This window comes from Cydia strobilella, chromosome Z (assembly GCF_947568885.1).
Source record: "Cydia strobilella chromosome Z, ilCydStro3.1, whole genome shotgun sequence".
Classification (NCBI taxonomy): domain Eukaryota; kingdom Metazoa; phylum Arthropoda; class Insecta; order Lepidoptera; family Tortricidae; genus Cydia; species Cydia strobilella.
Genome location: NC_086068.1, coordinates 35,186,225 through 35,196,901, shown reverse-complemented (window position 1 = coordinate 35,196,901; position 10,677 = coordinate 35,186,225).

The following is a 10,677-nucleotide window of genomic DNA, read 5'->3' as shown; positions in this document are numbered from 1 at the left end:
TTTTAATAAACCGGATGGAGTACACGGGCCAAAAAGTGTGTCCACATGAGAAGTCAAAGTGGGCGGTTGCATCTCTTTCTAATTAGGGTGACCATAAGTCATATGTATGTGGGATATTAGGATAAGTTGGAATGTATAGTTTGGCCAAGATCTTTTTTCATTCATGCATAGGAAGTCAGAGAGAATGGATATAGTTTTTTTCTCCTCTGTAAAACGCTTCTCAAAACCTTACTTAATTTAGTCGTTATAAAAGCTGTTACTGATGAGTGATGACAGACAGACTGACAGACGGACAGCGGAGTCTTAGTGATAGGGTCCCGTTTTTACCCTTTGGGTACGGAACCCTAAAAATGGACACTTTTTTTCATTTGTAGTCTGCCTCTTTCGCACTCATGGTATGTTCGTATACGTAATGGCTTCTCTTTTGCACACTTCAGCTATTCTTTAAGCGTCATCGTAGTTAATTGCACCATTTTTTTTATTTGCCGCCTTCGTGTACTGACGGAAATATGTGTTCAACTTATATAGAATATTATGTATAAATGTGTCTGTAATATTTAAGGATTTTGGATTTAAATTTTGGCAATTATATAGCTCTCATTACGTGCACAAATAAATCATTTATCTATCTATCAACCAAATAATTAAACATGCCGAAATAAAGATATACTTATTTAGGTAAACTTATTTTTACATTAAGTAAGTACGTAGGTAATAAGAACTCTGTAAGGCCGATTCACATCGTGCCGACATCATAGTCACCCTAATGAGTTTGACAATGTTTTCTTGTATTTTTATCGTAAACTTTAATAGTTGAGGCTTACCTGTGAAAAGATATACCACAATCAACAAAACTTTCACTTCTGGAACCATTCACACAATATCTTTTACCCATTTTATACTTTATTTCGCAAATAAATCTTGAGCGCCGCCATTCATGTATTTTGAAAATTTCTTTATCAAGTTGGGGATACCAATTAATATTCAAAGTTACTCTACCATGTCTACCATATTAAAATTAATGTATGTTTTGTTGTGCACATGCTTGGTTAAATCAGTTAATAATATTGACATTATAACTATTTACAAATTACGTAAAAGATATCAGAACCGCACGTTGAATATAGCACTTAAATAATATAAGAAGGTATTTAATTTTAGTAGTTATTGATATAAATACTACCAAAATGGTATTTTTTTAACATTGGCAACATGTGCGAGTGGGACACCGCGACCCACTATTGCTATCTCATGTGGACCATTTTCTCTAGTCTGGTACGAACACCTTTCTGGCTCGGTGATAAGGTTCAATTTAGTATGGCAAAAAAAGTGACAGCTCGCTCCTGTTTAGGGTATAACTTCATGGTCCAAAGTAAGTCGTCCGGCTGACGCCAATGTGTCAAGATTGTCATAATCATCTACTAAATAATGCCTGCTGCAGTAAAACAACTTCTTCTGCGTTACACGTATAATTTTAGCACTTATACAAAAATATTTCGGTTCGGTTCGGTAATTAAGATCACATTTTACACGGTGTATAAAATGTCAATTTTCTTCAAAATTTATAAAAACACTTTTTCAACAGAATATTTTATCGGATGGTTGTGGATGTCTGTCTTCCGCATAAAGGGAAAAGGAATAGGTACAAAACAGGAACTTGGCCGAAAATTTAGCTGTGAAGGAAAAAATGGATTAAGGTGGTTCGATTTTCATACAAAATTCAATCTGCTTTAATTAAGGCACTACACACTATTACTACAGAAATATTTGCTCATTTATCTACTTTCGAATATTCGTTTGCGCTAAATTAATAGAAAAACTTTGTTTCATACAGAAATCATACATAAATCAACGTAATTTTTTCATCAATTTTACGTATGTGTGTGTCACAAATGTCGTGTACAAATACGTTGCGTGCGGCGTTGCCACTCTATGACGTTGGCGACGTTGCCTGGCCGACCTGGCAGGATTTGCAGTGCCGTCATGTTTAGTGCATTTTTATTTGACAGTGTTGACACTGACACATAGGGTCATGTGTATTGTGACATCAATTTGTTTGTATAAATTGAAAATGATAGCAACGTTTAAATCAAGTTACAAAAATCATCGGTGTTCTGGTCCGCGAAAATCCAGAAAAATTCAGACTCAATTGAAGCGGAATTCATGATGGTAAAGTTTCGTAAGGTAGGTACAGTTTCATTCCTTCATTGTACATTGTAATTTTCTCGTGCCGATCTTTTTAGAAAATAATTCTCACTTCTTCCGTAATGGTAGATATAAGCAGTGAACAATACCTATATAATGTAATTATTACTGTTTTGGTTGCCGAATAGTCAATGTGTCATTAACTCTAGGTTTTTTTAGGTATCGTGCAAAATGAAGAGGCATTCTTGGAAATAAAATGTTTTCCTTCATTAGCCAGAAAAAATCAGGACATCCTCACTGCAATAAAGTAAAATAAAACATTTCCTGGGGATGAAAATTATGGAATTTTGTCTATGAATGAAAAACACAATTATTACTAGGTAAGTAAATTATAACTTTATTAGAATCCATATTGTTGCATCATCTTTCTTCCTATAACATTAGAGATTTTGTGCTATCATGATATTATTTTTCTTTCAGGTACAGGGACAACTACGGATAACAAATATGAAAAAATGTTATTTCATTTGTTGTGTGAATCCATCTACACCAACAAGACATCCACTGCTGGACATAGGCCTCCCCAGGGATCTCCACAACGACTGGTCTTGCAAGACCGGCCAAAATATCGAGAAATAAATAATATAAATAAACATGATAAATATCCCGTTTACTATAATAGTTATAATTAGAAGGCCATGCAATGTTGTTACTCACTGTACCTACTTGAATCCAAAAAAAAAATATAATTTTTTTTTTGTTTATTTCACAATTACTACTTTATTATTAGTACATTACGATACAAGTTCGAAAAGTAGGAAATTGGCAACGAGTGGCGATAAATTGAAATACGACCGAAGGAAGTGTTTTAATCGACACGAGTTGCGAATTACCTTTTTGCACGTGTATTGTACAACGTTTTACATTACATAATTATGGCCCTTTACATTTTCGACATATGCACGTATTGTACTAATTGTAACGTATATGTAGCACCATATGTACTAAAAAGTATTTTACAGTACATATGGTGCAACTTTCTCGCCCTAGTGCGTAAAGAGCACTTTTCATGCATATGTCGAAAGTTTAAAGGGCCATATGTACTGTAAAACGTTGTACGATACACGTGCGAATAGGTAATTCGCAACTCGTGTTGATTTGAAACACTCTCTGCGGTCGTGTTTTAATCTGTGGCCACTCGTTTCGAATTTTCTCTTTTCCGCACTTGTATCGTAAATAACTATTTCAAACTGCAACATGATAGATCTCAATTCAATATAATTTTGCAACATTTGGCATTATTAGGTTATAAATTGTATGGAGATGAAATCTATCATCGTACCCTTCCTTATAATATATGTGGCGTTTTCAACCAAACGGGTACCTACTTATTGTTGTCATATTTCCATAAAGCTTCAAAGTGAAATCTACCTAATCGACAACCGACAATGTGGTACCTTTTAGTTCAAAATGTCACATATTTTTATAAAACGTTATAAACTAATTTATTAATAATACTGAATATCTGGGAGAAAAAGAAAACATAAGTAAAAACTCAAAAATGCTCGTTTTCCCAGAGATAAGACCTAGCTAGATCGAACCCCTTACAGCAAATTTCATCGAAATCGTTAGAGCCGTTTCCGATATCACTGAAATATATTTCGGTTATATCGGAATCGGACAAAAATTCGAAGAATAAAAGGTATAAGAAACATAAGATAACACAAAAAGGACAAAAAAAAGTACCCCTGACGTACCAGTCTCGAACCCGAATCCTCTTGCACGTATTTTCACGAACATACCGCAACGCCATTGCAGCATACTTACACTGCATGAAATTGTCTACTACAAGCATCACGGAAACACTGTTTGCATGTGTGAGTAATAGTAGGAAATAGCATGACAGAAACACTCTGTCGACTTTAAAAGTGTTTTTTGCACTAATGAAGTATTCAATGATTATTATAATAGTTCAATATTTATGTAAAGAGTGCGCTAAACATACTTTTAAGTATACAGATACCAACACTATACCACAAAAAAATAAAACCTGAAAATTTGCGAAAGTGACGCCATCTAGCGGGGTTTAAGCTTTGGGTAACCTAGTCGAACCACCTTAATGAGATGTGAGTGGTATGGACGATGATGGCTGATTCACTGGAAGAAGGAAATCTAAATTCAAAACCGAATATTTATATCGCCCGTCAAATGAGGCAATTTGAAATTTTGAGAGTTTTAAAAATGCGGATCACAGATAATTAACAAAGGTTGGCAAAAATAGAAGAAAAAAACTATGGCAAATAATTAACTGGTTACAAAAAAAGGAATCGGATTTATAACATTAAAATAAACTAAAATAAAAAGTAATCTTGAAGCTTGAAAAACTTGGGTTCAAATAGAGCACGTCAAGCCGCAGCTCGCCAAACCCTCAGTTCTACCTGACCAAACCGCGCGGACCACGGGCTCGAGTCCTTTGATGACGGCTGCCGATCGTCCCACAAGATCGGCACTCACGAGCGCCCTCCGGGGCCCTCCCAACGGAAGGCTCAAAACGCTCTCCTCAGCACCGCCTTCCGGAGACCGGAGCCCTCCCAACGGAAGGCTCAAACGCACTCCTTCAGATACGCTTCACAAACTTTTTCCAGCAACTAACTGATGTCTATGAGCACATATGTTTTCACAGATGCAAATCGTAATTTCTTTGGATATCACCCAAATTACATAAAAAATATTGACTACACGCCTTAAAAAATCGCGAGCGCACAAAATATAACGCTCTGCAGTCCCAGACTCAGTCACACACTTTCAGGGAGCAAAAAATGGACAAAATAATGCACTGTTCCGACTTTTTAACCGACTTCAATTTCATAGAAGGAGGAGGTTCTGTATTCGGTTGTGGCTATTTTTTTTTTGTTTTTTATGTATGTTCACCGATTATTCCGAGACCCGTGGTCCGATTTGAGTAATTCTTTTTTTGTTCGAAAGGAGCTACTTCCAAGTTGGTCCCATATTAATCTGGTTCTGATCTGATGATGGGATCCCTGAGGAATTGAGGGAACTCCTCAATTTTTAAAGGCACATGTATGGTGATTTGGGTGTTTTCATAAGCAACTTGAGCATTTTTTCTCGAAAACCACCAATTTGATGAAGTGGAGCTGATGATGATGATTGTTTTGATGATAATGATTTCAGCGATTACTCCGGCACCCATGATCCGATTCCGATTTGTTATTCTTTTTCTGTTTGAAAGAAGGTACCTCTCCAAGTTGTTTTCGTAATATTTTTGGTTTTAATCTGATGATGGAATCCGTGAGGAATTGAGGGAACTCCTCAATTTTTAAAGGCACGTGTATGGTAATTTCGGTGTTTTCTAAAGTAACTCAAGCATTTCCTCCCCAAAACCACCAATTTGATGTAGTGCAACTGTAGCCTAACCACGAGTTTGACACTAAATATTCTTCGTAACTTACTTTGTACACTAATATGCCAGTACGAGCGAGATGCATAAACAGTAAGTTACGCACATGATAGCGAATATATCAATGTCAAACTCGTGGTAAGGCTACTGATGACTTCCCTCGTATGTGTATTATGATTTTTGATGTAGGTAGTGTTGGAAACAACCAAAGAGACTGAGAGGTGAAGGTAGAGGGTATTAGTGTTTGGGGGGTTTGAGGTTGGGGGTTGAGGGGAGGTGAGTTGATGGGTCGGGGACTGAGGGATTGGGGGTTAGGGTTAGTAGTTAAGGGGTCGGGGAATGGCGGTTGAAGGGGTCGGGGAATGGCGGTTGAAGGGTTGGTGGTTTAGGGTCGAGGGGTTCAGCGATCAGGGGTTGATGTGCTGTGAGGTTGAGTGATCAGGGGGGTTTGAGGGATTGGGTGGGCGGGGCGGAGAATGGATTTAGTGACAGGAATGATTTCCCAGACGGACTTGAGGAAAATTCTGATTATTTAATAAAGTTTACGAATTTACAGTTAAACAGGATTATGTTTTTCATTCATCCGTCACGCTCTTAACAATGTCTTAAAACTAAAAATGGAAAAATTAAAATTTTATAAAAAAAAAGATAAACCGACTTCAAAAAGGATGAAATAAAATATTATCCTTTTTACGGTTTCGTGTTTAAGTATATGCGTTACCAACTGATATGTTTGAAGTCGGTGCCAAGCCAAGTACTCCAAGTAGTAACAATACCAGTCAAAAATAATCAGCTTTATGTCTATAAATCCCATTACAACTGTACAAATATTATAAACGTGAAAGCAATTATGTCTGCCTCTTTGTTACCTTTTCATGGCTAAACAACTGAACCGCTTTGGCTGAAATTTTGCATGAAGGTTCCTTGAATTGTTTTATATTTTGAAATGTAGTCATCAGGATAAGCGACAGAAAATAACTCAGTCCCAATCCCACACTTGCGTGCTATGACTGTTCAAGAATTAGTAAGAAATGCTCTTTAAAAAAATACGACGACAAAACGTATTAGATTTACACTAACGTGCCGACAAGCATGGTACGAACTGCGCCAAGAAGGTTCAACCGTGTGTTATGTTCTGAGGTATACAGAAAGTTCGTTTATTGTCGTCGTGTAACGCTGCGTCTTACATAGGCGAACACTCGCGAACGCGAAGCGAAGCGACGCGGCACGGCACGGCGCGGCCGGCCCAAGGCGTTCGCGTTCGCAACGAGATTGCCCACGTAGGACACTTCTATATAGGTATCAAAGGATTAATTAAGGCGCCGTGCCGCGCCGCTTCGCATTCGCGTGTTGTTCGCCTACGTAGTACGCTGCGTTAGGTAATCCAACGTACATACTTATATAGCCGCATCTTTATCGAATTGCACCAAAATCATTATGAATATATAGTTTAAAATTTGGCTTGGCACCGACTTCAAACATATCAGTTGGTAACGCATATACTTAAACACGGAACCCTAAAAAGGATAATATTTTATTTCATCCTTTTTGAAGTCGGTTTATCTTTTTTTATAAAAGTTTTTATTCTTTTCAAGTCTCTAGATCAATCTGACGTCTTTTACAATCTCAAAATTATAAAATTATTAAATCATTCAAAATTAGCGCGAATATTCTCTTAAATTTATAACTGCCAGCTCTCTCTAAAATACAAAAAAAAATCTAGGTTCTTTGGCAACCTTTGACATAAGCGCCATCTAACCGTACTTGCGTGAATCAATTCACACTGTACGACACGACTAAACGAACAAGCAAACTAGACATGGAAACGTAGTTTCCAAGAATGACGACAGATGTACGTCATGCTACAGCATCTCCCTACCAAACAAAGAAACAAACAAACAACAAAACAAAACAAGCAACAACAACAACAACAAGAGAACCCTAAACGAATTCCAAATAAAATAAAAACAAAACCAACCAATCATTATTAACATTACCTTAAAAGACTAACCTAATAAATTACAAGATGACACGAGGCCAACCAACGCGTCGCGCGGTCCAAGACGTGACGGCTGGGATAGGACAGAAACTGCACCTAGCCACAGGCCTTGATCCGTCACATCGAGTCATCAAATTACATAGCCAGGCTATCATAGACCGGGAAAGATAAACGAGATCTTAAGCACCAACGGTAAAAAAAGGTCAAATCTGGACAAAAAGAAGCAAGAAAATGCTCAAAAGGTTCCTTGAATTGTTTTATATTTTGAAATGTAGTCATCAGGATAAGCGACAGAAAATAACTCAGTCCCAATCCCACACTTGCGTGCTATGACTGTTCAAGAATTAGTAAGAAATGCTCTTTAAAAAAATACGACGACAAAACGTATTAGATTTACACTAACGTGCCGACAAGCATGGTACGAACTGCGCCAAGAAGGTTCAACCGTGTGTTATGTTCTGAGGTATACAGAAAGTTCGTTTATTGTCGTCGTGTAACGCTGCGTCTTACATAGGCGAACACTCGCGAACGCGAAGCGAAGCGACGCGGCACGGCACGGCGCGGCCGGCCCAAGGCGTTCGCGTTCGCAACGAGATTGCCCACGTAGGACACTTCTATATAGGTATCAAAGGATTAATTAAGGCGCCGTGCCGCGCCGCTTCGCATTCGCGTGTTGTTCGCCTACGTAGTACGCTGCGTTAGGTAATCCAACGTACATACTTATATAGCCGCATCTTTATCGAATTGCACCAAAATCATTATGAATATATAGTTTAAAATTTGGCTTGGCACCGACTTCAAACATATCAGTTGGTAACGCATATACTTAAACACGGAACCCTAAAAAGGATAATATTTTATTTCATCCTTTTTGAAGTCGGTTTATCTTTTTTTATAAAAGTTTTTATTCTTTTCAAGTCTCTAGATCAATCTGACGTCTTTTACAATCTCAAAATTATAAAATTATTAAATCATTCAAAATTAGCGCGAATATTCTCTTAAATTTATAACTGCCAGCTCTCTCTAAAATACAAAAAAAAATCTAGGTTCTTTGGCAACCTTTGACATAAGCGCCATCTAACCGTACTTGCGTGAATCAATTCACACTGTACGACACGACTAAACGAACAAGCAAACTAGACATGGAAACGTAGTTTCCAAGAATGACGACAGATGTACGTCATGCTACAGCATCTCCCTACCAAACAAAGAAACAAACAAACAACAAAACAAAACAAGCAACAACAACAACAACAAGAGAACCCTAAACGAATTCCAAATAAAATAAAAACAAAACCAACCAATCATTATTAACATTACCTTAAAAGACTAACCTAATAAATTACAAGATGACACGAGGCCAACCAACGCGTCGCGCGGTCCAAGACGTGACGGCTGGGATAGGACAGAAACTGCACCTAGCCACAGGCCTTGATCCGTCACATCGAGTCATCAAATTACATAGCCAGGCTATCATAGACCGGGAAAGATAAACGAGATCTTAAGCACCAACGGTAAAAAAAGGTCAAATCTGGACAAAAAGAAGCAAGAAAATGCTCAAAAGAAAACAAAAAAAATTAAAAGATAATAAACGAACAAGTAAGGATTACCGATAAGGGAAGGGCGGACTAAAGCACATTTTAGAATTTTGAACGGGCCGAAGGAAGAAACTATTTTAAAATATCTTTAATATGATAGGTACCGATGTGTTCGGAATCGGTATCAGCCAGTACGTATACCTGTGGAGACACCCGTCTAACCACACGGCACCGAACGAAACGTGGAGCGAATTTACCGCCCCGAAAAGGGTCAGCGGAGCCACGCTGGAAATTCCTGCGCCAAACGATTTGGTCACCAACGATTCTGGGCGAAGAACGGTTAAAAGTTGGACAAAATAGTAAATGTCAGCGCTGTTAAAAACGAAAACATTTTCTACGGACCAAGTCAATGGGGTTGGCAACTGTCAAAGGTTTGCAGAGATGGCGCCATCATAGCTTGCCCCTTTTTCTATGAGATTTGGCTTAAAGGGCTGGCATCCAGGGCATTAAAAAAACAAAAATTTGACACAATTCTAGGAACTGACAGGGCAAGCTATGCTGGCGCCATCTGCTAATTATTTCGACCGGCCAACCCCATTTAGATTTGCGGGACACTAGGGTCTAACTAATGCTCCTCCGTATTCGACAGTCGCACGTTGGTGCGCCGAATTTAGACGTGGAAGAACATCGACCATGGACGACCCCCGCTCCGGACGCCCTATTACAGCAGTAACTGAAGAAATTGTGAAAAAAGTCGAAAATTTAGTTAAAGCGGATCGTCGTGTCACGGTTCGTTTTATTGCTGAAAATGTAAAAATTTCAACGGGGAGCGTGCATAATATTTTTCATGAACGCTTGGGTATGAAAAAGGTATCTGCGCGGTGGGTACCAAGAATGCTTACTGACACGCAAAAACAAACTAGAGTCTTGATGAAAAACGGCGAGGTAAACTTTCGAAAGTTGTGCTGTTCCACCAGGACAATGCCCCAGCACACAAGTCTGCCGTTGCAATGGCCGCAATTCGTGATGCTAAGTTCGATATCCTTAAGCATCCTCCGTATTCACCAGATATCGCCCCCAGTGATTTCTATTTATTTCCGAGATTGAAAGAATACCTGAGGCCAGAAATTTGAAGACGACGACGCGGTAGTCGCTGCAGTACAAATTTTTTTAAGTACTCAAGATGAGACCTTTTTAAAAAATGGAGTTTTAAGTTTATGCTAAAAGGTTACTATGTCGAAAAATAAAATGACATTTAATAAAAGTTGTGTATAACATACTCATTCTCACTTTTTATTGAACTCCCGCGTATTGAGTTTTGATTGCCGCCTAATAATTTAATTGTTTCTAATTCCACAGTACCTGGAAATAACATTCCTAAACTTAAAACTTGTTCCGCATCATGTTGTTACTTGTTATGCATCATGGTGGGGCAGTGTGCATATGAGTTTATTTAACAATATCTTATGATAATACGCCTAAATAGGCTCAACAGTTTCTAGGTGCAAAAGTTGTATTATTTGATTGCCTCAATTTGTCCAGTCGATTTGTCATTTTATTATAAAATCTGTACAAAA